The 27,445-nt window shown below is 42.6% G+C and overlaps 1 long non-coding RNA gene across 1 annotated transcript; it reads left to right on the top strand.

Moving 5' to 3' along the window:
• On the top strand, positions 1-27,090 carry LOC115086127. Its single transcript, XR_003855093.1, has 3 exons — positions 1-177; positions 15,438-15,696; positions 26,654-27,090. It is a non-coding gene; the product is annotated as an uncharacterized LOC115086127 (long non-coding RNA).
• The last annotated feature ends 355 nt before the right edge of the window (positions 27,091-27,445 follow it).

Here is a 27,445-nt window from a genome sequence, read left to right as displayed (position 1 = left end):
ATATGGATATTTCCCCACCTGCAAATATTTCCCCACCTGAACCCCTTTACCCTGTACCCCTTTACCATTGTCTGGATCATATTCCCAAGAAAGTGCAGTAGTCTCTTGAATGCGTCTACCGATGTGTAGTATGGTATTCTCAACTGGAGAGTTAATGAAAACACCTCTCTGAAAAGGGTGAGTTGTCCATCTTGTAAGATTGAATGGTACGGCATGTATCTAGTCCTCTGCAGGTATGGGTCGGCATGTGCATGCAGATCCAACAGTCTGTTCGATTCAACAGGTGCGATAAGTTCTGTGTATCGGTGATGTACATGTTGTTCTGCCATAGTCCTTGTTCAGAAATCACCATGGCAGGAGGGAGAATGCAAGATAAGAAGATGCACATCACAATTGTCAATGAATTGGCATTCAAGCAAGAGAATGCAACAAGCAAAATGTTCTCTGGAGTTTTTTCAAGTTCTTGCTGTTCCAAAAGCTGTGTAGATTGGCTGGATAACGCTTTGATTTGTCCCCAGGTCATCTGTGTTGCTTGTTGCAGGGAGCTCAGTCTCTGTCCTTCTGAGGGTTGTGGAGGCTCAGGGAGAAGTTTAGGATCGGGTTCTGTAGACCTTGATGCCATGCCATCTTTCCACGGCTTTTCACAGCTGCTCGGGACCCAAAGTGGACCTGTGGGAGCAAGCACAGCAGCATATCCCCGTACCCATGTTAACAAGGGAACGGGACCATGCCAGACAGGGTTGGGTAACATTCTATACAAGACTGACGGCTGTGGGTGACTAACCCTAGTCCCATAATGATTATCCATGGCTGTGGTCTGATTTGAATTTGATATGTTTAGATGATTCAAAGTAAACAATACTTTGTTCAGCCAGTCTTGTTTAGGGGGAAGTCCAGGGGCATTCCCTGCCTTTTGTTTGTGTTTGTCAAGGGCTGTCTTATGGGTGTGGTTGGCTCGCTCCACAATAGCCTGTCCAGTGGAGCTGTAGGGAATGCAAAATATATGCTTAATGTTCCATTGTTGGCAAAAGTCAGCAAAGGAATGGCTGCTGTAAGCAGAGCCATTATCAGTTTTCAGAACAGAGGGTAATCCCATTATCGAGAATGTATTAATACAGTGATTAATAACATGTTTGGTTGCTTCCCCTTTTTGGGGTGTGGCCCATAGAAAATGCGAGAAAGTATCAACGGTTACATGCAGATTCAAATTAATCATTTAAAGGAAAAGTCATTTGCAGTAGGCTGAACCACAAACAACAAGTATATCAGACCCTACATTAATCATATGTTACACAAGACTGACACATATTCATCCATCCTACAAATATTCATTTATCGTCTTCTTGACATCAAGACAGACAACAGAAAACACATAATTGGAGCTCAAAATTCGTATCAAAAAATTATCAAAAAAAATTAGATCAAAGATCAAAAATCAAAAGGTGTTTGAAAAATGTTTGAAAAATAAAAGTTCAGAATTCTGTATAAAAATTAGAAAAAGAAAATAAAACTGAAGTTTATTTAAGACATGAGGACTGTAGACCTGAAAAGTAAAAACTAGTATACAACAGAATTATTAAAATAACAAATATTGTACAACTGGTAGAATAGCATAGTGCCTCCTAGTGGATGCACTATCATCACTTTATAGATAACACGTCCTTTCAGATTCAGATTTCAGTAGCTCAGATTCTGAATTTCAACACTAATAAAATGTCCTTGTCAGTAACCTCAGTTCAGTATTAAATAAATTTGAAAGTATAAAAGTAATAAAGGTTCAGGATTGAAGGGTGAGGGAAAAGAGGTTTGGATCAGCAGGAGATCTGATCTGTCTCATGCCCCCCTTTGAAAGCTGCAATGCACAGTTGGGGCAGATAATTCAGGAAGGAAAGGTATAAAGTATGTGTTGTGATAAAGAAATTATCAGAGATATAACAGATGAGCAGCCAATTGCACGCATAGGGGCCACTTTCCCACGTGCGATGCATCTGTCTGACAGCTGTAGGCTGGAGCCGCGGTCGTTGCTGATGTCCGGAGGGGGGGGCTGCAAAAGTAAGTCGCTTCATCGCTTTAAACTGCCCCCCCCTCCTCCCGGAGCAAGGCTGTTTTTCGCGCCCTGCTTCGGGAGGAGAGGAGAAGGGACTAGCAGGCACAAGACTAGGATTGCCCGTCTCTCCCCTCGCTCTCTTGCTACTTTTTCGTTTTTGTTTTTTTTTGCTTCGGGAGGAGGGGACAGGACTGGGGCTGCACCAGAGACCGGACGCGGCCAGGGCAGGTGAGCGAGGGCTGGGGGAAAGTTTGCCGAGCATCGGAGAACATAACTGTCCACTTCCTGGTACCTGTCATTTCAAATGTCATTTGAAATGACATTTGAAATGACAGATACCAGCGTGGCCGTGAAGCGTTAGGCCCACGCACCCAGGATACTGTATAGGCGCTCTATACAGTAAAATGGGTTGCGCGGGCCTAACCTTCGCCTAATGCTTCGCAGACGCGGCATGCATTTGCATGCAATTTGAAGAGAGTATTGAGCGGTAGGTGAAGAGAACTGTGCGTGCGGGGAACGAGGGTGCGCCTGGCACTGCCGCACTCTTTCTAACACGGCATAACTGTATCGACCTGTAAGTCAGGAAATATTTCTTCATGGAGAGATTGGTGGATGCCTGTAATGCTCTTCCAGAGGAGCTGGTGAAGACAAAAACAGTCAAAGAATTCAAAGGGTTAAAGGGATAAACACTATGGATCCCTAAAGGTTAGAGGATGGAAATGAAGAAAAGGGTACATGGGGCTAACTTGTTGGTGCGGCAGTTACTTCCCTTAACCAATAAGCATTGATGCTTTTGATGCAACTGCAACATTGCTCTCTATTTCAATGACAGAGGGAAAAGGAGAATTGGATTTTGACAACATCTGAAGGCTCTGACTTTTACAGTCTGAGGATCTGATAGGCAGAAGTGTAACATCTCTCTCCACTTTCATGGCAAGTGGAAGTGGGGCAGAGGAATTGGATTCAGACAACAAACAACATGGGCCCTGACATATGGTCTGGGATACTGATGTGCAGACATGAGGGAAAAAGCACAGGAATGATTCTATGGCCAAGTCCATAAGCAAAGCATGTCAAGCAGCACTGTCGGAATTTTCAAGAAGGCTCATCACCAAGTGAAACTATTGCTAGCAGTACATTTTTTCTGGGTTATCATATGACTTGGATTAACTGTACAGAGCGGCAGTTGCCACCCTTAAGAGAAACATGGGGGTAACCCACACAGCACAGCAGATACTGCCATAAGAAGTTTGTTGAACAGACTGGATGGACCATTTGGTCCTTGTTTGCCCATCATTACCATGTCACTATATTACCTACCCGATTACTTCCCACCACTCCTCTACAGAGCTCAGGGCTCCAACTCTACCTCCACTGTTATCAGAAATCAGTGAGTATGGGGACTGAGTCAGGCTGAGCCTTGTGTTCATAGGCCCCCCACATACACACACACACACACACACACAGATGTCAACAGGAGATAAGGTGTATGAGAACATGGCTCAGCCTTACTCAGGACTTACATTCATTGATTTATGATAACAGTGTAGGTAGGACCAGAGATCTACATTCTATTGAAAGGTGGTGGGAGGGAAAGGATTGCAGGTCCAGGCTGGCTGGGAATCAAATTGGAGGATGGCAAGAGGGAATGGCTGGAGAATCAAGGGTTAATGGGGGTGGGAAAAGCTGAGTTGGGGGGGGAGGGGATCTCAGGCGATAGTGCCTAGAGGCAGCAAAAAACATAATCTGTCCCTGCTCACTTCCCTTCCTTTCCCATCCATATCAATAATACTCCCCTCTCCTTCCTTTTTCCTCATATTTCCCTTCCCCTCTCATGCCCCTTCTCTTCCCTTCACTCACCCCCATTTCCCTTACTTCTCACTCACATTTGCCCTTTCTTTTCCCTCCTATATCCCTTCCTTCTCACTCACTTTCTCCCTTCCCATTCCATTTTCTCCCTTTCCCCTACCCCTCTCACTCATCTTCTCCCCTTCCTTTCCGTCTTACTCACCCTTCATCTGCCATAGTCATGTTTGCAACCCTACTACACTATACTTATCACACCACAGCAGAGGTGTTTTGGAAGGCAATTGCTGCCGCCTCAAAATTTTGCCAGCTGAGTTGTCTGCTTCACTCTGCCTAATGGTAGAACTTCCCCTGGATAGAGGTTTATAAAATCATATGCATGTAACACTTTTGAGACAGCGCCTCTAGTGTTCCCTTAATTTCCTGTGTGGGACCAGGCTTGACGCCTGGTCTACCTTAAATGCCTTAACAAGAATACACACTATGGGCTGGATCCTGCAGGGCAGGTGGGGCTCCATGGGCATTACCAGAGACTGGGGGAAAAAGAGCTGGGATCCAGTTGGGGATAACCAGAGCAAGCCAGGCCTCCAGAGGAAGGCAGTTCCTGTATGCAAAACTGTCCAAACCTTGAGCTGAGATTAATCAACACTAACAGGGCGATCCAATTCCGTTGCTAGCCACTGTGCACTAGGGGTGTGCATTCATTTTGAACTTAAATGTAAAACGCAACTTATTTTTTTTTTCAACTTAAAAAAGTGATGAGGCGAAAACGATCGGATTTCCAACTTATTCAACATAGCTATGTTGAGTAAGTTGGAAATCGCGATTGTTGATCCTAAATAAAAATTTAAACCCCTCACCCTCCTTAATCCCCCCCCCCCCAAGACTTACCAAAACTCCCTGGTGGTACAGCAGGGAGTCAGGACGCCATTTCTGAACTCCTTTGCGAGGAGCACGTGACGTCGGCGTCACGTCGGAGTGACGCGGTGTCACGTGATTCCCCGCGCGTTCACTCCGGGACCCTCGTTGCACCCAAAAGGAACTTTTGGCCAGCTTGGGGGGGTCAGGAATGGCGTCCTGACACCCTGCTGTACCACCAGGGAGTTTTGGTAAGTCTTGGGGGGGGGGGGATTAAGGAGGGTGAGGGGTTTAAATTTTTATTTGCACATATGGACATAGACTCAACTTATGGAATTCTCCATATGTCCATATTGACCGAAATTGACCCCCCCCCCCCTTTCGACTTATGGACTTATGAACATAAACCTTTGGTCTGCACATCTCTACTGTGCACAGCTTGATGCGTGTCCATAATCCCCTATCCAATATGGGGATTAGCGCGTCCAAAACGCATGTCTAAATCACCAAATAGCTAATAGGAGGTGCTAGGGACAAGTGGATAGCCACAAGAGAGGTGGCTATCTAGTGGGTTGGGAAAATGGATGCTCAATCTATGAGCATCTGTTTTCTCAAGCTACTGGCATATACATACACAAGGTACATGGCTTGGCCCGTATATCTTGTGCGTGTGTATTGGCTATCCAGATTTTTTTTTTCAAAGACTTCTTTTTTTTTTTTTTAAATAAATCACTGTTTTATTTGGTTCCTCCTACTTAGTATTGCTACAATACTATTAGGAGGAATCAAAGAAAGCAGGATTTTTCCTTTTTTTCAATGCGCCCTTGAGCATGGCATACCTTAACACCATCGCTGGCTAACCATTTGTCCCTAGCACCTCCTTTTTAGCGTGAACCCACATTTAAATATTCGATCGCACGCCCAGGAGAGGTGGCTGGGTGTGCATTAGGAAACTGAGCGCTCAACACTGAGCCCATTTTTCGCGTACATTATTGGATCATTCTAACTGTAAGTAAAAAGAGTGTACACAGTCTGAGGAGAAGGCAGTCTATGGATGTGCATATGTGTGAAATTATAATAAAGAGTTTCTGTTTTAAGAAGGCTGGAATCAGACTAGTTTGTCTCCAGGCCTATAGGAATCACCGCTCCTTCCCAGATATGTTGTCATGCATGGGATTTTTCTAAGCTTTGCACAGGGAGTAAAGTGCAGAGAATTGTGAAGAGGACCTGTGGTTTTAAACGCAGTACACAACCTAGGGAGACTGTGGCTCTGAAACTAAGTACAGATCACATGGAGTGCAGGAGTGCAGGGTTGTTTGTGGAAGGGTGTGGCCAAAGCTGCACTGAAGAAAAAACTCCAAAGTTAAAGCTTCAGGTAGAGAGGAAACTCTGTATGGGCCTGGTTGAAGGGACAACTAGGAGGTTTAGAGGTGAACTGGCTAAAGGGAGAAGTCCTGCTGGGAGATGGACAGGGAAAAACAGTGAGAAAGTTATCGCTGGTGAAGCAGGCTTTTTGAAAAATATTTTGTCTTGAAAAAACATTGAAAGAAACACCAGTGCAGCAGGGCTCTGCTGAGCAGTGTGTGGCCTTGGAAAAGCTGCCAGAGTTGGCTGAAAGAGCTATATGTGGGGCAGGGTGTGTCTCTGTAGAAGGGAGCAAGCTACTTTGCAGCGTTAGGTGTGCAGCCAGAAAGAAAACTTGGAATGGAGTAGCCAGGGTATGGCAGATACCAGAATGCAGCAGTCAGAGAGCAAAAGTTCCCAGGTATGCAGTTGGGAGGGGCTGAGAGGGATAGAAGGCTCATAGGAGGTGGATTCTATGCAGGGACTTAGTGACATGTGGCTTCCCGTGGGGGTGCCACATGTGAGAACTCACTAGGTCACCACCTGCCAAATTATACTTAGTTAACACCTGGTTAAGATTCAGTGGCTTACAGATCATTCCTTCCGGCATTCTCCACAGAGATTTGTCTGGATTGGTCAGCAGTGCACTATAAAAGCAGGCTGTGCAGAGGAGTGTGGCTTTTGAGTTAAGAGTTTTGAGGAAGTAGGAGAGTTGTTGGAAGAGGTCTCCATTTTTAGGCCCTACAGCCTGATCCAGGGAAAAAGGACTCTGCCCTGTTTCAGTACTCCACAGTCTGGAAAGGGATTGTCTTGTAAGTGTGAAGAAGTTTTGAGAGAGCTGTTTTTGTTTTCTGAGATTTTGTTTTCTGAGACCTGCTCCTGCCTGAGAAAGATGTTCCCCTTCCTTTGGCAGGTCAAGAAGATGTTGTGACTCCCTCCGTCCAGTTAAAGAAGGGACAGCAACTGTGTTGCCAACTCCTACTTGAAAAAAAGTCATTAGATCTACTGTGAAAAGTCTCCAGACCGGGTAAAAATTAGCTAAAACCATGGGGACCGATTTTAAAAGTTATGTGCGCGGGGTACATTTGTGTGCGCCACCTGGCGCACACAAATGTACACCCGATTTTATAGCATGCGCGTGCTGCTGCGCACATGCTATAAAATTCAGGGTCAGCGTGCGCAAGGGGGTGTACACTTGTGCACTTTGCACGTGCCAAGCCCTAGGGGAGGCCCGATGGCTTTCCCCGTTCCCTCCAAGGCCGCTCCGAAATCAGAGCGGCCTTGAAGGGAACTTTTTTTTTGGTCCCCCTCATCTTTCTCCACCTTTCTCTCCCTTCCCTTATCTAACCCACCCCCCAGCCCTACCTAAATCCCCCCCTACCTTATTTCGTCGAGTTACGCCTGCCGGGCAGCTGCCGGCACACCATGCCCCGGCACAGGCCACTGTGCTGGAGCACTCGGCCCTGCCCCCGGACCACCGCCACGCCCCCCGCCACGCCCCCGTACTATCCCAGACCGCCGGACCGCCCCTTTTTTGAAGCCCCGGGACATATGCGCATCCCAGGGCTTGCACGCGCCGCCGAACCTATTCAAAATAGGCTCAGCGCGCGCAGGGGTAGGTTTTCAGGGTTTACGCTGTATCTTACACGCGTAACCCTTTGAAAATTTACCCCTTGGTGTTCACTGGCTTTAGCATAGTTGGTGAGTCTATTAGTAGGGAAAGAGGGATGGATTGCCCTTAAAAACTTTCTCTAGTAGGGAAAGAGGGATGGATTGCCCTTCTCCGTAATGGAGAAGGTTTTCATGGGTAATGATTCAGATGGACTGAATCAAATCACGGTGAATCTAGAAGATGTGGTAGGCCTGATTGACAAACTGAAGAGTAGTAAATCACCTGGACCGGATGGTATACACCCCAGAGTTCTGAAGGAACTAAAAAATGAAATTTCAGACCTATTAGTAAAAATTTGTAACTTATCATTAAAATCATCCATTGTACCTGAAGACTGGAGGATAGCAAATTTAACACCAATATTTAAAAAGGGCTCCAGGGGCGATCCGGGAAACTACAGACCGGTTAGCCTGACTTCAGTGCCAGGAAAAATAGTGGAAAGTGTTCTAAACATCAAAATCACAGAACATGTAGAAAGACATGGTTTAATGGAACAAAGTCAGTATGGCTTTATCCAGGGCAAGTCTTGCCTCACAAATCTGCTTCACTTTTTTGAAGGAGTTAATAAACATGTGGATAAAGGTGAACCAGTAGATATAGTATACTTGGATTTTCAGAAGGCGTTTGACAAAGTTCCTCATGAGAGGCTTCTAGGAAAAGTAAAAAGTCATGGGATAGGTGGCGATGTCCTTTCGTGGATTGCAAACTGGCTAAAAGACAGGAAACAGAGAGTAGGATTGAATGGGCAATTTTCTCAGTGGAAGGGAGTGGACAGTGGAGTGCCTCTGGGATCTGTATTGGGACCCTTACTGTTCAATATATTTATAAATGATCTGGAAAGAAATACGACGAGTGAGATAATCAAATTTGCAGATGACACAAAATTGTTCAGAGTAGTTAAATCACAAGCAGATTGTGATAAATTGCAGGAAGACCTTGTGAGACTGGAAAATTGGGCATCCAAATGGCAGATTAAATTTAATGTGGATAAGTGCAAGGTGATGCATATAGGGAAAAATAACCCATGCTATAATTACACAATGTTGGGTTCCATATTAGGTGGTACAACCCAAGAAAGAGATCTAGGTGTCATAGTGGATAACACATTGAAATCGTCGGTGCAGTATGCTGCGGCAGTCAAAAAAGCAAACAGAATGTTGGGAATTATTAGAAAGGGAATGGTGAATAAAATGGAAAATGTCATAATGCCTCTGTATCGCTCCATGGTGAGACCGCACCTTGAATACTGTGTACAATTCTGGTCGCCACATCTCAAAAAAGATATAATTGCGATGGAGAAGGTACAGAGAAGGGCTACCAAAATGATAAGGGGAATGGAACAACTCCCCTATGAGGAAAGACTAAAGAGGTTAGGACTTTTCAGCTTGGAGAAGAGACGACTGAGGGGGGATATGATAGAGGTGTTTAAAATCATGAGAGGTCTAGAACGGGTAGATGTGAATCGGTTATTTACTCTTTCGGATAGTAGAAAGACTAGGGGGCACTCCATGAAGTTAGCATGGGGCACATTTAAAACTAATCGGAGAAAGTTCTTTTTTACTCAATGTACAATTAAACTCTGGAATTTGTTGCCAGAGAATGTGGTTCGTACAGTTAATATAGCTGTGTTTAAAAAAGGATTGGATAAGTTCTTGGAGGAGAAGTCCATTACCTGCTATTAAGTTCACTTAGAGAATAGCCACTGCCATTAGCAATGGTTACATGGAATAGACTTAGTTTTTGGGTACTTGCCAGGTTCTTATGGCCTGGATTGGCCACTGTTGGAAACAGGATGCTGGGCTTGATGGACCCTTGGTCTGACCCAGTATGGCATTTTCTTATGTTCTTATGTTCTTATGTTCTTATGTTCTTACACACTTTCTCTTGTTCTCTCAGAACTTTCTGGCAGTTACATTTTCTCAGATACTCTGACACACACATACACCGTCTTTTTCTGACACACACACACACACTTCTACTACTGCTCAAGTGTTCATTTAATGAGTGTCCCCTCCCCTGGATTGGCTAATCAAGGGCTCTGCAGCAGCATCCTTTAAAGTTCTGCACTTGGTGCTAGCCCTTACCCAGCCTGCATTAGCCATTTTTTGCATGTCCTCCTCCCTTTTCAGGACCCTCACTGTGCCCATAGCCCATTGCATTGCCCTTCTTTGAGATCAGCTTGGTCAGCTCACACAGAAGCCTTACTAGTATGGCAAAGAACTTTCCCTAATGACCAGCAGAGCAGCAAAAAAAAAAAACAAACCAAAAAAACTGATGATAAAAGATAGTCCTCTCCAGGTCTTCTTTTCTTCTGCTGTCAGTCTGTCATAAAGTGATAATAAAGTTGCTGTAGCACCTGCTTTTTTTTATTTTTGTGCTGGCTGTGATTTGTTCTTTCTCCTTCTAGCAGGATGTCAGAACTTTCTCCAGCAGTGGGGTAATAAGAGGGAGACTGAACTAGCAGACCCTGTTCTGAATAGTAGGGATTTGAATCGTTTTTTGACGATTTAAAACAATCGTCAGATATATTTTAAATCGTCAAAAATCGTTAGAGCTGCGATACAATTGCAATTCCCCCGATTTATCGCCAAAAAATCGTAAATCGGGGGAGGGCAGGAAAACCGGCACACCAAAACAACCCTAAAACCCACCCCGACCCTTTAAAACAAATCCCCCACCCTCCCGAACCCCCCCCCCAAATGAAGACTTGATTAATTACTTCTCCTCCAAGAACTTATCCAAACCTTTTTTGAACCCAGCTATACTAACTGGGCGTTCTCTACAGCCAGTCCAACATTATGGAACTCCATCCCCCCTAATCTCAGACTGGAACCATGCTTATCAACCTTCAAAAAAAGACTAAAGACCTGGATATTCTTACAAGCATTCCCGGACTCCAATTGATTTAACACCTCAACGTCATCCCTCAACTCCATCCACTATCGTTAGCCTATTTTGAATTAATAATCTGTCCTTTCTCTTCCTTCTTCGCCAAGTTCTAGTCTCCCTGTTAAATGTAACTGCCTTTTTCCGCACCATTGTTATAGTTAATGTTTTACTTTGCACCCCTGTTCTATGTGAACCAGCATGATGTGATTGCTATCTCGAATGCCAGTATATAAAAATCCGAAATAAATAAATAAATAAATAAACTGCACTAACCACCTCCTCTGGCAACAAATTCCAGAGTTTTATTGTACGTTGAGTGAAAAAGAATTTTCTCCGATTAGTCTTAAATGTGTTACTTGCTAACTTCATGGAATGCCCCCTAGAATATTGCTAATATTATAAGGCAATTGCTAAATCCCTTTTAAATCTATTTCATCATTAAAATTTAAAAACTTTAAGTTGAATGGAATAATAGGATACACAGTTCAGGATTCAGATGTCAAGATGTTGGGATTTTTTTTTTCAGAATGATACAGCTTCTTTTGCTTATCTCACCTAAGCTCAGAGCTTACTAGAATAAACACAATTAGTAGTGAAAGAAAGGTGTCATTTTGGCATAATAATGGGGACTTCCTCAATTTCTTTCATAGTCAGACAGGCTAGCCACTGTCGCCGCATTCCTCCGGGTTCCCAGGGATCCTCATGGCAGTCAGGAAGCCGCCGCCAACCACGCTGACTCCAGGCCTTTCTAGGCGCACGCGTGTGCACCACCGGGTCTTCCTTCGAAGGCCCAATGACAGGAACCTCAAGGGCATCCCCGACTGATGACATCACAAGGTTGGGATTCTTAAGCACCACCTTCGCCCCTTGCTAGCTGGCTTGGCACCAGTTCATTTGCTACTGGTGCTAGCTCCTGCCTCCTCAGACCCATGGTTCCCGATTCTTATCTACCTGCAACTCTGGACTCTGGCTCAGGTACCCGCCCCTCAGGGCCCTGCTTGCGCTCCAGTTGGAGACCTCATCTCCGGGCTTTCCCCGCTTCTAGGGCTAGCCCTGCGCTCCACAGCTCCTGCCTGCCGGCCTCCCTTTTCCTCAGGGTTGTCCCTCGGAACTGCCTTACTGCTTTGGAGACTCCGTGCTTCCTCGCTCCTCAGGGGAGTGCCTACACCAGTGACTGTGCCTGCGCTTCCCCACTCCTCAGGGCAGTGCCTACATTGTACACCAGTGACTGTACCTGTGCTTCCCCGCTCCTCGGGACAGCGCCTACATTCTACACCAAGTGACTGTACTCCGCACCTCCCCACTCCTCAGGGAGGTGCCCTCGTTTCTCTATCAGAGATTCTATCATGCGCAGCCCCACTCCTCGGGGTTGCTTACGTCACTACTTCAGAGATTGGGCTTCCCCACTCCACGGGACAGCCTACATCATCACACCAGAGCCTCTCTCGCTACGCAGCCCTGCCCCTCGGTACAGTCTCTGCTAGGGATGTGCATTTGTTTGTGACAAAATAGGAAATAGAGACAATATTTCCTATTTTGTCATGATTTGGGGGGGGGGGGGGCAATGAAATGATAGGAAAACCCATGGAATTTCGTGTGGTTTTCTTATTGTTTTTGGGGAGGGGAGAAAGGGCACATTAAAACAAAAACAAAAAAAAAACAAACCCACCCCAAGCCTTCAAATTTAATTAATTGAAACCCCCAACCCTCCCGACCCCCCCCCCCCCCCCCCCCCCCAAACTTACTGAAAGTCCCTGGTGGTCCAGCGGGGTCCCGGGACCAATCTCCCCTTCTCGGGCCATCGGCTGCCACCAATCAAAATGGCGCCGATGGCCCTATGCCCTCACCATGTGACAGGGGCTATCGGTGCCATTGCTCCTACCATGGTAGGAGCAATGGATGGCCCTGCGCCATTTTTTAAGAAGTTCACTTCCATGATTTAATTAGCAGAAGTAAAAGCATATGGGCAAGTTTGGTAACGTAAGAATGAATACCAGTTATGAAATTGAACGTGCATATACTTCAGAAAGGCCCCCTGAACACACTTAAACCACCCTTTTTTCACTGTTAACATTTATGTATGCGTGTATGCATGATGTTTCCAAAATAGCATATATAGTGCGTGTGTACATGCATATACGCTGATTTTATACAAAGATACCATTTGAAAGTTAATCCTAAAGACTATGTATAGAATGCAGCAAAATATAAGGACTGTATTTTTTGACAAATATTTATATTAATAGCTAGGAATATAAAGAGGGGTAAAAGGTAGGGATGTGCAGAGCAAAAGTTTATGTTCATAAGTCCATAAGTCGAAAGGGGGTCCCATTTGCGGTCAATATGGACATATGGAGAATTCCATAAGTTGAGTCTATGTCCATACGTGCAAATAAAAATTTAAACCCCTCACCCTCCTTAATCGCCCCCCCCCAAGACTTACCAAAACTCCCTGGTGGTACAGCAGGGAGTCAGGACGCCATTTCTGAACTCCTTTGCGAGGAGCACGTGACGTCGGCGTCACGTGATTCCCCGCGTGATCGCTCCGGGACCCTCGTTGCACCCAAAAGGAACTTTTGGCCAGCTTGGGGGGTAAGGAACTTTTGGCCAGCTTGGGGGGGTCAGGAGGCCCCCCCAAGCTGGCCAAAAGTTCCTTTTGGGTGCAACGAGGGTCCCGGAGCGATCGCGCGGGGAATCACGTGACGCCGCGTCACTCCGACGTGACGCCGACGTCACGTGCTCCTCGCAAAGGAGTTCAGAAATGGCGTCCTGACTCCCTGCTGTACCACCAGGGAGTTTTGGTAAGTCTTGGGGGGGGGGATTAAGGAGGGTGAGAGGTTTAAATTTTTATTTAGGATCAACAATCGCGATTTCCAACTTATTCAACATAGCTATGTTGAATAAGTTGGAAATCCGATCGTTTTCGCCTCATCACTTTTTTAAGTTAAAAAAAAAAAAAGTTGCGTTTTACATTTAAGTTCAAAACGAATGCACACCCCTAGTAAAAGGGCCACAAGGAGACCTCTGCAACAGGTAATGGCAACCTCAATGTCTCTGGATTGTGATGTTGCCATGCCAGTTCTTTGAAGGTTGTAGGTTGAGGCCTGTAAGCCATACATGCTCATAAAGAGGTCAATTTTTAAGACCCTTGCTCTGTTGCACGTGTGTGCATTTGTTGGCTCGCACACACCGATGCAGCAATTTTCTAACTTGCCCGCATACATGTGCACATTTGCATACATTATAAAATTGGCCTTATGCATGCATGCATGCATGCATGTATGCAAGATTTTATATAGACACACGCATGTGCGCACAAATGCCACTTCTACCACCCTGATATAGTTAGCAGGCTCCCCACTCCGATCCCAGTTCGCCCCAGTAAAGGATATGACTTCCTAAACCCGTTAGCTAGTTATCTTTCCTTTTACACTATTAGCCCTGAGCCTTAAAACCCTACTGACTAGCCTCTGTTTTTTTATTTCACAACTTATACGCCATCCATAGCAGAAGTAAAATCACGCAATAGGGTAGCCAGGTGCGCACTTTTGAATGTAAAGACACTTGCTAGAATCATGGTACAGACCCAGCCTGCCCATGCCCTGCCTAGTTCATGCTGACACCCCGCCCCTTTTCCCCCAAAATATTTTTGTGTATGTAACGGGAGATACACGCACAGTGCGCACCTTTTAAAATCTATGCGGTGCACGCTGGCCCGAGTCACGTGTGTATCTCACAGTTTTTGCATGGTAGGCCTTTTAAAATTAGCAAGAAAGTGATCCCTGTGCCAACTCACAGGCGGCGTGACCCTTGAGGGGTTAGTGCTCTGGTGCTGAGGAAGACACTATCAGGTGAATTTTAAGAGGAAGTTACACGTGTAAATGTAACATATTATCAAAGCAATTTTAAAAATGCTTTTATGCACAAAAAGTGCACTTACATGTGAATATCCTGTGGAAAATTCAATGGCATATATTATAGCAATTTTCAAAAGCCCACTTACACAGGTAAAGTGTATAGTGTATTTACATATATAAAGCCCAATTTTAAGCATGTAAATGCTTCTACAAATCAGGCCATATTTAACTATGGAGGTCACTTGTTTACAAAGGTGTTGAGGATCTTCTCCTTTCCAGCCATGCTTTTTGTATAAAACCACATACCCTCTGGAGGTGTGATTGCTTCTCTACCAGGTCCAGCAGGAGCAGCTGTCAGTTGTTATTGGGCTGATGCTCCAGAATATGTGGAGTGTGCCAAAAGGATCTCCTCCATAGCCTCTAAATATAAAGTGATCAGAACTCCCTTATAATTCAACGGTGACCAAACTGAGAATGTTCCTATGGAGTTATTTTCAGGGAGAGGGGCACAAGTACAGGGAGGAGAAGAGAAAAAGAGAGAACAGTGGATAGTCAAGAAAGTGCAAGGCAGCAGGTCCTGAGGAGGAGAAGGGAAGTTCTGGTAGAGTCAAGGTCATGAAGGAATCCTCCGGGTGCCTGTATCCATGCTTGTCATATCTGTTAGAAGAGAAAGATGTGCCTGATAAGAAACCAAATTGTACCAATGCTTAGCCACATTCTGTAGCTTCTAGAGAGCCTCTTCTAAAACGGTGCAGATGACAATTCTATATTGTGAAAGTTTCTCTTATAACATGTATGAGTATACCCGTCGATAGTAGCTCTTCTCTGATTTTAGTGATTGATATAGAAAATACATATAATACACTGTGTGATACTTCCAAAGTTCTCCAGATATTTTAAGGGCCTTTACAAGGATGAAAAGCATCTTTCACTTTCAATTGGTTTCCTCTCCCTTTTTCTACAGTGAGAAAAAGATGGAGAATATCTTAACCAGAGAAAGAAGTATACACAACATGAACAACATACACCCAAAGAAAAGAGGAATGCACCAACAATATAAAGCATCCAGAAAAAAGAGGAGAAAGATAACAGAGAGACTGTGTATCAATATTTTCAGAAATAAGAGTTCCTAAGTCAGAGTTCAGTATGAGCTATATGTTCAGAAATGGAATGACGAAGATGTCATCATGGATGACTTTCCACCTGCTTCATTGGGTCTCCAGGTCAGTCAGTAAAAGTAAAGCTGCTTCTACTTTAGAGACCTATCATACAAAGTTGAAAAGCTATAAGGAGGCTAATGATCAGGCTAAATGTTCTTGGCTTTCCAGTCTGATTTCTTCCACGGCATCTCAGCCACAGGAATTATTTAGGATTGTTCATTCATGTATGGCACCACTAAGCTTTTCATTCACAATTTTGCCTCACACCTTATGTGACTCATTTGCATCTACTTTCCTAAATAAAAGAACGTTGCTCCTTAGGCCTTTTGTTCCTGATGGGCTAAATGGATCCTTCTCACCAACTCTGCATTTCAGTTACTGGCAGAGTTTTCCCCATCCATAAATGTGGAGGTAGTTTCCATTCTAAATAATATGAAGGACAATTGTTGTTCCTTCAATTCATGTTCCTCTGATCAATGTCTTAAAGGCTGAAGTGAGTCCTTTTTATTTCAAATCTAGCTGATGCCTCACTTTCCAAGGGTGAACTGCCATCCCTGTTGAATGTGGCTACAGTCCACCCACTACTTAAATGGGCAAACCTAGACCCCCTCAGATCCAACTAATTACCCACTCTCATCTCTTCCACTCCTTTCTATGGTTCTTGAAAAGATTATTTTGGGCCAATTGCAAGAATATTTGGACAATAACCATTTTTTGGATAATACCCAATTTGGGTTACATGTATATACAGTACAGAATCTTTATTGTTGTCTAGCTTTGACAGTATTCGCATGGTCTTTGATGCTGGGGTCAATTATTTACTGGTCTTGTTAGATATATCTTCGGCTTTTAACATGCTCGATCATAAGATTCTGTTGGGATGTTTGGAAGCATTGGGTATTTCCTGTACAGTTCTCTCCTGGTTCTTTTCTTTCCCGTCTAATCATTCCTTTTGCGTTACAATGGGAAACACTACTTCTTCATTACATCCTTTAATTACTGGCGTCCCTCAGTGTTTCTTACTCTCACCTACTCTTTTTACTATTTATTTAGCTCCTCTATGCTTATTCTAACCAGATTAGTCATTTCATTTAAATTATTTGCAGATGATATTCATTTTTCTTTCCCTGTTTCTTCTATGTTTGCCTCTGCACTAGGCAAACTGACAGTTTGCCTTTCTGCCATAAAGGATTGGCTGTCAAGCAATATGCTTGCTCTTAGTATTAAAAAAACAGACATAGTATTTCTATCAAGAATAGAAAATAAAAATGTTCCTGAGCAATTTTTATTCAAGGAGCACACCATTCCTATTCAGTCTAAAGCTCAGGATCTAGGGGTTATAGTTGATTTCCCACTTTCCTTGAGTCCTCACATAGATACTCTGTTTAAATTGCCTTACTTCAAACTGCAGATGTTGCATTCTTTAAAGCCTATATTATCTAACTTGGATTTCCGGACTGTTACCTAATCTTTCATTCTATCCTCTTTGGATTTTTGCAATGTTTGATCTTGGGTTTTCCTGAGTCATTTGAAGGCCATCCAACTTATCCAAAACTCTGCTGCTCATCTCATTTCCAGTTCTTCACTGCATGACCATATTTCTCCTGTTCTAGCTGACCTCCATTGGCTTCCTGTCTAATGAAGAATAAAGTTTAAGATTTGTACTCTGGTTGATTGGCACCCCCCTGTAATGTCTCTTTCATACGCAGGTACTTTCTTACTCAGTGTCTCCTCTCAGTTACTCAAAATCTTGCTGAAATACCCTCTCTCAAACAAACCCATCTATTGGTATCCCATAAACAAATTCTCAGTATAGCTGGGCCTATACTTTGGAATAGTCCCCTAAGTGAGGTCAGAGCAGAGAATGATTTGTTATGGTTCAGAAAGCAGCTAAAAATGTATTTTTCTCTCTTGTGTTTCCTGACATAACTTAGGTTTGCTGATTAATGACTCTGTTTTATTGTTTCTCACTATTTGTTTTGTAATCAATTTCTATTTCGTGATGTATTATGTTTATTTATTATTTCTTGATTAATCACAACTTATTACATCTGTAAAACAGAGTGATGTGTTGTTGTTAAATATTTTTGTATATGTTACTTGTAATCCACTGAGATTTGTGGATTAGTGGAATATAAATTGTTTAAATAAATAAGAAATAGGAATGAGATTCTGGTGCCATGAGTCTTAATTCGCAACTACCAAGAGATTTTCTCCCTTATTTTATATCCCCCCTCAATGTACTTAATCTGGTCTTTGAGTGATTGTCCTGGGCCAATGATCATGCACCGGAACTCCTTCTAGAACCCTGAAATCATGAGTTCTGAATCAGCCAACTATGTGTTGCCCTTTGACAACCACAACTCCCACTCCCTGAGTACTGTGAAAGTTACCTTTAGAGCATCCCCAGCTCCTGATGACTAGGGGAGAAGAAGGCCCACCTTGGGTATTGAACCAAAGGCCTTCCACAATGTAATGCATGGCATTGTCACTGAGCAACAAGGCCAATCCTCCAGGACTAGTTCTTCAATGTCCTCTAGCTTCCAAGGATATGAGGTACATAAGCTGTAATGTCAGAGAAGGACATATCAGTAAGTGGAGATAGTGAATAGGTTTCTCTGTCTCCCAGCCAAGGTGGTGCAAGACAAGAGATGGGAAAGCCCTTTTCAGAGAGAAAGAGGAAGGAGGAGAGGGAGGGGCAGATGGAGAGAGTTCTACAATCAGAATTACTAAATAGAACTAGAACTGAAAATAATAGAATTATCAATATTTCCAGATGTACATTAAACAAAGATGAGCTATCTATTCTAAATAAAGGACTCTCATTTATTCCCACTTCAAAATATAATGCCTTCAATACTAGAGTAGACATTTTTAAATTCATTAGAAAGCTAAAGATTATGGATTTATTCTCTAATAAAGAAAGCACAAGTAAGGATTTTTCTGTAGTTAAACCAAAGAGCAAATGGAATCCAAATGGCACTATTAACCCAATTATCCACACTTTTGAAAAACTAGTACTACAAGATCTGGCAAAACAAGAAAAGCAAAAAAACTATTTTTTTTTTCACAACACTAAGTCCGAATGGGTAGCCATGAACGACTTAAGAAATGATTTGGATATTGTCATTAAACCAGCTGATAAGGATGGTGGTATAGTAATCATGGACCATACACAATATATCACAGAAGTAAATAGACAACTGTCTGATGATAACACATTCTACTCCAGGATGACCAAAGATCCTACTAAAGATATCAAACAAGAGATAGACTCCATCCTATCTTTGGCAAATACAGCTGGATACTTTACAAAAAAGGAAATTGAATTTCTGACTGTGAATCATCCGATCATGACCACTATATACATACTACCAAAAATACACAAATCCTTGATAGAGCCACCAGGCAGGCCTATCATTGCTGTCCCAGCCAAGGGAACAGCTGGCCTTCCTCTGGCAGGAACAGCTCCTTAGGGCACTGCAAGTAGAATTTCATTCTTTTCCTGCTCTTAGCTGCTCTTAGCTCTTTGCATGCAGGAACCATAAACTATAAGCACAGCAAAACCTACTATACAAAATACTTGTGTGCACATTTCCACTAAATGTATTGATTTTTAGTTGGACATTATCAAATTTTGGGAACAGTAGAGCTCACAGAGCAGCTATTTGACAATCAGGGATCGAATTTAGGAGCCTTATAGACAATTGCCCTGCACATATATGATATGCATCTAAATGGTACCTCTTTTAAGGTGCAGTGAAAATATTTGTCTAGACTAAGGGAACCCTTATTCTTTGTCTTGATATTCTATGAAAATACAATTAGTAGAAGAAAGTATTCCATAACATTTTCATGGTCTTTAGTAAAGAGTTTAGCATCAAATGTTTTCTCTTTTAAAATACTTTATTTGGAAGAAAGCACTTGCTTTCATGTGACTGGAAAATAATTTGATTATGCAAAGTAGAGTAGATTTTATTGAAGTCCTTTGAGGGAAAGTTTAAAATGAAATTAAATAATGAGCTGCTTTTGGCAGTACAATGAGTTGTTTATAGCCATGAGTTTAGTTACTGTTCTTTAGCTTGAAGGGCTGTACATTATTGAAAGGTGCCCATCACTGCCAAGTACATATGTGTCACTCAGATAAATAACTACTATCCTCCAGGTAGCATTTAGTTAATAACACCTTTAGTAGTTCTCCATCAATTACATAATTAATGCAATCCATTGTTTTTCTTTAGCTTCCTAAACAAGGGGAGGTTAATTTGCAAAGCTATTTGTTGACTTATATAAAAAGATTACATGTAAAATGGATGGTCTTAGGTTGGAAAGAGAAAATATGCACTGGGATTTCAATTTTATATCCCCATGTGGACTTTCACATGCATAAATTCAAAACAACTGCAAAGTATGGGTACAAATAACCCACATTCCCCTGTTTGCTCATATTTTCAACTCTTTTGGCGTTTCCCTTTGAAAATGAACTTGCAGGTCAATAGGCACAACGTACCTGTGACTCTGGTTGCATTATACAAGTTGTCCCCTTAATTGTTAAAAGCCAAAGATATATCTAACAAGACCAGGAAATAAGTGTTTATGATGGAGGAAAATTAGAACAGAACAGGTTGAATATATTATTAAGGTTCAGTTAGGGTAAATGGGGTTTGCTCCTAAGTCTTTCAAATAAGTAGAAATACAAGAGAGTGATTCCCCCTTTCCTCACTTCTGTTGATGATTGCAATACATCTCTTGGTGATTTTTATTAGAAACCTCACAGAAATAGAGATGAATTTTAAAAGATGAATGGAGCTAGGATATAGTTTTCATGACCTTCATAATACGGGCCATTTTCCCAAGCTGTTTCTTTGTTGCTACATTAATGTTTCTAGTGCTATAGAAAACTGGTGGTAGTTGTACTCTAGTTCATCCTCTGTGTTCCCATTGTTTACAGAGGCACTGTACGGTACAAAGTCAACATAGGTTGATATTGCAGTTTTGGACTTGAGTAGCAGTATTCTTATTTCTGAGAGCTCTTCAAGTTCCTTTGTCATCAGCTGAAGTGCGTAAGTATAGTCGGTATTCACAAGACGCCAACAGAATTCACAAGACGCCAACGGTATTCACTAGATGCCAACGGTATACACTAGACGCCAACGGTATTCACTAGACGCCAACGGAAACACCCCACTCTAGGGGTGAACCTGTTCTAGGGAGTCCTTTCCTGCACAAAGGAAAGGGAACTGTCTCCTGGGCCAGCCTGTCTTTCCCCTATCATAACCACAGGGACCAGACTACCTCAACTCTGCCAGCCTGTCTTGCCCCTATCAGCTTTCTGCCACTCTGCTTTGCTGCCATATACCAGATGACTCACTTAACTCCTTGTGGTGTTCTTGCCACTCTCATGGTTCCTCAGTGTGTTGGTGCTAGTCTATCTGCTTGCTATGTTCCCCCTTCATTGTGCTGTTGGATGTCAATGCCACTTGTCTTGCCGCTTTGCCTGTCGTGCTGCCTTCGATGGTTCATGCATCTGCTATCAGTGCTCTCTTTCGAAGCTGTGGTGTGGTTTTGACATTCTCACTGCTGCTTTGTGCCTCTGTTAAAGCACTCTTGCTACTTCTGGTACCCCTTTGCACCTTTCCAGTGCCTTAGGCTATTCATGCCACTTTGGTGCCACTTTGCCACAGTCTAAGTACCTTGGAGCTCTTTTTTTGTTGTGATGATTGCTCCCCAGAAGTTTCTTGAAAATTGATAATAAAACCCCAATTCTGCAGCCAAAAATAGGCTGGAAATCCTTCCCCCATTGACTTTAATGGGAACCGAAAACGTATTGACATATCGACGTATCGGATTCTCCATACGTCCGAATGCAATGGAAATGACCCCCGACGAATAGGTATCACAAATGCAATGAAGTTTTTTTGGCTGCACATCCCTAATTCATGAGGGAGTCAGGATACGTTTTGCTTCCCCACGAATACAACGAATAGGGACATATACATTGCAGATTGCCAATAGGTCAAAAACAAATGTGCACCCCTTCTTTTTTTCAAGAGCTTTCATTCACTTTACTGCCATAGGAGGAACATGAGCACATATAGACAATGTAAACTGCTGTTCCTTATTTTCCCTGAGACAATTTCCTTGCTTTACTCTAAGAGATCAAAAATATACAAATGCATTGATTGCTTGAATTAATGGTGGGAAGGGGCACATAGGTACAGATCGAGAACTATACAGAAAGTGTTCCTGTTTTTATACAGTGCCACTGTAATGGACACACTTCCTAATGCTCCCTGAGAAGAAAGGTACCCTGTTCAAATATATTCTGATAGGGTGTTTCACAGATGGTGCTATGCCCCAAAGGGGGGGGGGAGGGGGGTGAAGAGGCACCAATGAAGAAATGTAGTATGAGGGATGCTCTAGTTCGTTGCTCTTCGTTGCCACCAACCTAACCTGTTTTGTTCCCAATTCTTTCTCTTCATATTTATCTCTATCCCCACTAATTTTCTCTTACCAGTTATAAATGGAAAGGAAAAAAAAATAACACGAATACAACCAACCACTCAGTGATACCTTACTGCTCATATGAACAAAAAAAATACTGGCGTCCCACCCTCATCGCCAATTTTGTTCTGGGTTCAGACTGCACACACAAGGAGTTAACCTAGGGACTCATCTGTATGCCCACAGGACTAACCTCAGGAGCTTATCCAATGTAAACACACTCACTGGCCAGATCAAAGGTGAGATCTACAGAGGGGCTGACCTGTACGCCCACAGCACTTTCTCTTGGCACTTGCCCACCACACACACACACACACACACATTCACACACTCAGTATACTGTGGTTCCAAGAACTTAACAGCAAGTTTATTTGAGCAATAAAATACAGAGAATTAATTAAGCCAGATAATACAGAAGAGTTGATTGCAGATAATAACAATTACTAAAAAGAAAACCTATTGTTAGGATTTGTGGGTTTCTGGACCCTGGGCTGAGTGAGAGATGGAACCGCATACGGGGAGGAGCCCTGTAAACCTCACCATCGGGAGGCGAGGTCTCAGCTGCTGGGTGAGCAGAACAGCAGGTACTGGAGAGAGAGCAGAGAGAGATAGACACTGCCCGCGGAGAGGGGAATGTAGCAAGAAAGTCATACAGACACAGAGGTGCCACAGGGTCTGTGGAGTGGGCTATACCCAAGAGAGAGGATTCCTCTGTAGAGATGATATGGCAATGGTCCGCAGAGTGAGGTACACCGATGAGAGTTCTTCAGTAGCGATGATATGGTAGTGGTCAGCAGAGTGGGGTACACCGATGAGGGTTCCTCAGTAGAAAGAATACGGTAATGGTCCACAAGCAAATTATTCACAGTTGAAGTAGAGATAGTTCCAGAGGAAGCCCCGGGGAATGGGGCAGGCAGCGGTCCTAGGCGCAAGGCCCTCCGAGGAGCGGATAGCCAGAGATGAGGAAAGGGCCAGGAGCACTTTAAAGCTGGTGCCGGCCAGCCAGTGCTCCTACCATGTGACAGGGGCCGGCCAATGGCACGGATACCCTGTCACATGGTAAGGGCAAATGGCCATCGGCGCCATCTTTATGAGTGGCAGCCGACGGCCCGAGAATGGGAGATCACTCCCGGGACAACCACTGGACCACCTGGTAATTTTAAAATGTTTTGGGGGGATCAGGGAGGGTGGGGGAAGCTAAGGGGTCATTTTTAAAGGATCGGGTGGGTTTTTTTTTTATCGGGCCATCGGCGCCATATTTGAGTGGCAGCCAAAATGGCGCCGATGGCCCGAGAGCGGGAGATCGGTCCCCGGGCCCCCTCTGGACCACCAGGTACTCGTAAAATGTTTTTGGGGGGTTGGGAGGGTGGGGGAAGGTAAGGGGTCAATTTTAAAGGGTTGGGCCTCACTAAAAAAAAATTAACGATGTGAATCGGAACCGATTCCGATTCACATCTCCACAGATCAGATTTTTTTCTCCCTCCAGCCGAACCCAATCGTTAAGACGATCGGGCACACGATTCACATCCCTATTTATTAGTATGTCTCATTTGTTGTATGTTGTAGCCCCTGATGCAGCCCCATTGTAAGAGGGCAAAACTTGGTCTGAGTCGGGCTTGTTTGAAAATTTTGTGTCTCTGTCCAATAAAGAATCCAGATCGGACATTTGGCTTCTAATTTCGTATTTTCGCCTTCACGGCTTTGTTATCAGCCCGCCGCGGGCTGATAACAAAGCCAAACAAAACCAAATTACATCTCTAGTGACTATGCATGCACATATCAGCATGCAAGCAGAGATATGCTGCAATTATAAATTGTGCGTGCATATGTACGTGTATGCTTTAAAATACATCTCCCACACAAATGTATGTGCCAAATCTTAAGAGATTGCTTGAGAAAACGTATTTCGCAAATTTTTCCTTGAACTTTGCGAGCTTTTATGCTCATATATAGGCAGATTTTAAAACATGCTTGCGCGAAGGACAACCCAGTTTTTCAATTAGTTCACCAGTTTGCCCAGTTAATATCGAGGTCTTCAAGACTACACGTCCCCTAATTGACCCAGACCCCTCACCCTGTCCTGTAAGCCCAAAAGCTTGAGATCTACAGACTTGCTCCTCATTTGAAGCAGCAGTAAATGTACACGGATAACAAGCCAATGCACATAACTGTTGGCTTCACCCTGGAATACCCATGCCTTACCCATGCCCCGCCCCTTTCCCATCCTCTTACTTTTGATATGCGCACAGGTATATACGCGTTTACATCATGCTTTTTAAAAACCGCATTGCTCATGTGCAGCCCATATATGCACATATGTGAGTATTTTTGCAAAAGCAATCCTTTTAAAATCTACCTCTTAGAACATAGGCCCCAATGAAAGAAAAGATAAGAGGATAGGTGATATTTCCCATGCTTTTGAGTCAAGTTCAAAAAACAAGCTCATTTGTACTTTGAAAATCTAACTGCTAGCAGCTGGCTCTTAGGAACAACAGAAGACATGAAGGTTACTACCCTCAAACATTAAGCCTTATACTTCACTTTGATGTAGCTCCAACACTGCTCTCTGCATCAATGGCGGGGGTGGAAGGAAATTGGAATAAAAAAGTTACCAATAAGGGCCCTGAACTCAGAGGTCGGGGTAACAGAAAAGTATGAGAAAATAAGTGTGAAGGCTTGCTGGGCAGACTGAATGGGCCTATTGGTCTTCTTCTGCCATCATTTATATGTTTCTATGTTTCTATGGTCCTTGCCTAAAGCTATACAACTCTCGAGTCAATGGGTTCTGTTAGCCATCTGTGAGTGTGAAATACTTTTTTTTTAGAAGATTTTAACACTAATTTGTATGTCATTTTCTTGGAAGAAAGTTTTGGTTATACTTTCTGTACACATGCTCATATTCACAAATCAAATATGTCCACAAAGAAAAATTAAATAATTTGTTTTTACATGTACATAGAGAGCACAAGCAATTATTTTTTCCAATAAGATGAAAAAAAAAAAAAAAAGCTCCAAGGGGTGGCTTAGAAATGTTTCTAACTAATATATGTTCTGAAAAATTAGGAAAAGGAACTTTATAGCCATCTTTTTTGCTTCACATATAAATTACAGTCTTTGCCGTAAGCTTCAGAATGTGCAGGACATTAATACATTCCAGAAATGAACATTCAAATCATGCATTATACTAATCTGTTATTTGTAATTATAATGAGTACAGCTCATATAAACATGTACATTGCTTATCTTAACAGTCAAGGCAGCACTATTTCTGTGATTTTGTTTTATCTGAAAGAATCATGCTGAGCAAAACAAGAACGCATATAAAATTACATTGGAAAAATTTGGAATTTGGAAAATATACTGTATAACTAACTGTAATTTTTTAGTAGGGTACAATACATTGCTTTGATAAGAATATACTTTAAACCAAATAAGATGGTTCTTCTATCTAGAATGTTTTTAGAGTGGGAGTTTTCATAAGTATAAATATAGCGCTGTCGATTTAATTGTTTCTGGGATATAATTGAGAGCACTTGTAATGCTTTAATGGCTCCGTTTTTTTGTCTGCATTACATAAGACTACCTTTAGTTAACATGCCACACTAGCAGTTCTGCTCACAATGAAATACTTTTGGATTTTTTCATGTGAAATCGCAGCATTGTTTAACATGTTCTCAGTCTAATTAAATGCAAGGCAATGGAAACTTTAGTTTGGAAATATGCTTTTAGCAAAAGGGTACTAGGTAGGAAACTGAATCTTAAAATGTAGAAATAGGCTTTTTACATTTAGGATATTCCCACAGCCATTGTCAACTATAGTTTTCACTGATTATACTCCAAGTACTGGGTGGGGGTAGGGGGTATTTGCAGTTCATCTGTATATTTCTCACAGCTGGCTCTGTTGTCCACTCTGAAAGTCACCACAACTCACCCAGGCTCTGGCTGCCGTCACCCCTTGCACCTTGCAATGGCTGGCAAGGTACCTGGGAGGTTCTAGTTCATCTGCATATTTCTCATAGCTGCTCTGGAGATCGCCACCACACTCCGAGGCTCAGGCTGTGCTACCTTTTTCTCTGTGCAGCAGCCAGCCAACTACTAGAGAAGCTGAAGATTAAGGAATTTCAGGGTGTTATTTGATGAAAGTTTAAATTTTTCCCCACAACTAAAGTCCATAGTAAGATCAGGCTTTTTCAAATGATGGACATTACGTCATAGGAGGTATATTTTGTATTGTAATGACTTTCACACTTTGGTGCAGTCATTTGTGCTTTCCTCAGTAGACTATTGCAATGGTTTATAAATGGGTTTGCCAAGAGCTAGCATCTGGGCATTGCAGGTATTACAAAATTCTGCAGCGAGACTAGTAACGCGGGGCCAGCTTTGGGATCATGTAACTCCTCTTTTATGCAAATTATGTTGGTTACCCATATTCAATTTAAACTTTTGGTTATAATTGTTTAAACTTTGAAAATGGATGGGTCATATTTAAAGAGTCTTTTGAATCCTTATGTTCCAGGCTACTCTCTTCGCTTGCAGAAAATGTTTTTTTTGAAGATTCCTTCGATCAAAGAGGCTCATTTATCAGAGACCAGAAAACAGGCCTTCTAAGTTATTGGTCCAATAGTATGGAATTATGTGCCCAGATAATTATGTGAGTTGTCTGATCTTTAATTGTTTCAAAACAACTGAATACTTTTATTTTTGGAAACTTATGGGTGTTAAAGTAATCATTTAGAGTGTTTTATATTAATGCACAGGATTTATTTATTTTATTTTATTTTTTTGTTATGTTATGAGATGTATTACACTTATTTTGTCTGATTATATTTTGTTTATATTCTATATTCTATTGTGTTTATATTGTATATTGTATTGTTACCTGCCTAGCACAACTGGTTTGATATAGGCGGGAAATTAATGTTTTTACATTAATAATAAATTATCTGCATGATTCTTCCAGCTGCCTCATTTTGATTCTAGGGTACACCACAATAGGTTTCTGCCACCCCCATTGTATTGGTAAGCAGGCCAAACAATTTAGTTTTCTTTTATTTTGTTATAGGGGTGTTTTTTGACTAAATTATGTTTCATCAGGAGCCTTTTTTTCTTTTTTTTTTTGTCAAATTAATTTTGGCAAATAGATCTCACCAAGGATATAACCACAGATCTAGTGGCATATCGGGCACACAAAACTATGGTCTGGCTAGACCTGACCAAGGTGTCATGGAATTTCATCTCTGCCCACCAACCAGTGTGCTTAGTGAATAGGTATTTTCTTTGGCAAGGGACATTGTGAGTCCACACCATT

The sequence above is a fragment of the Rhinatrema bivittatum genome, chromosome 2 (genome assembly GCF_901001135.1).
Source record: "Rhinatrema bivittatum chromosome 2, aRhiBiv1.1, whole genome shotgun sequence".
Taxonomy (NCBI): domain Eukaryota; kingdom Metazoa; phylum Chordata; class Amphibia; order Gymnophiona; family Rhinatrematidae; genus Rhinatrema; species Rhinatrema bivittatum.
This window is presented reverse-complemented; position numbering and strand designations above follow the sequence as displayed.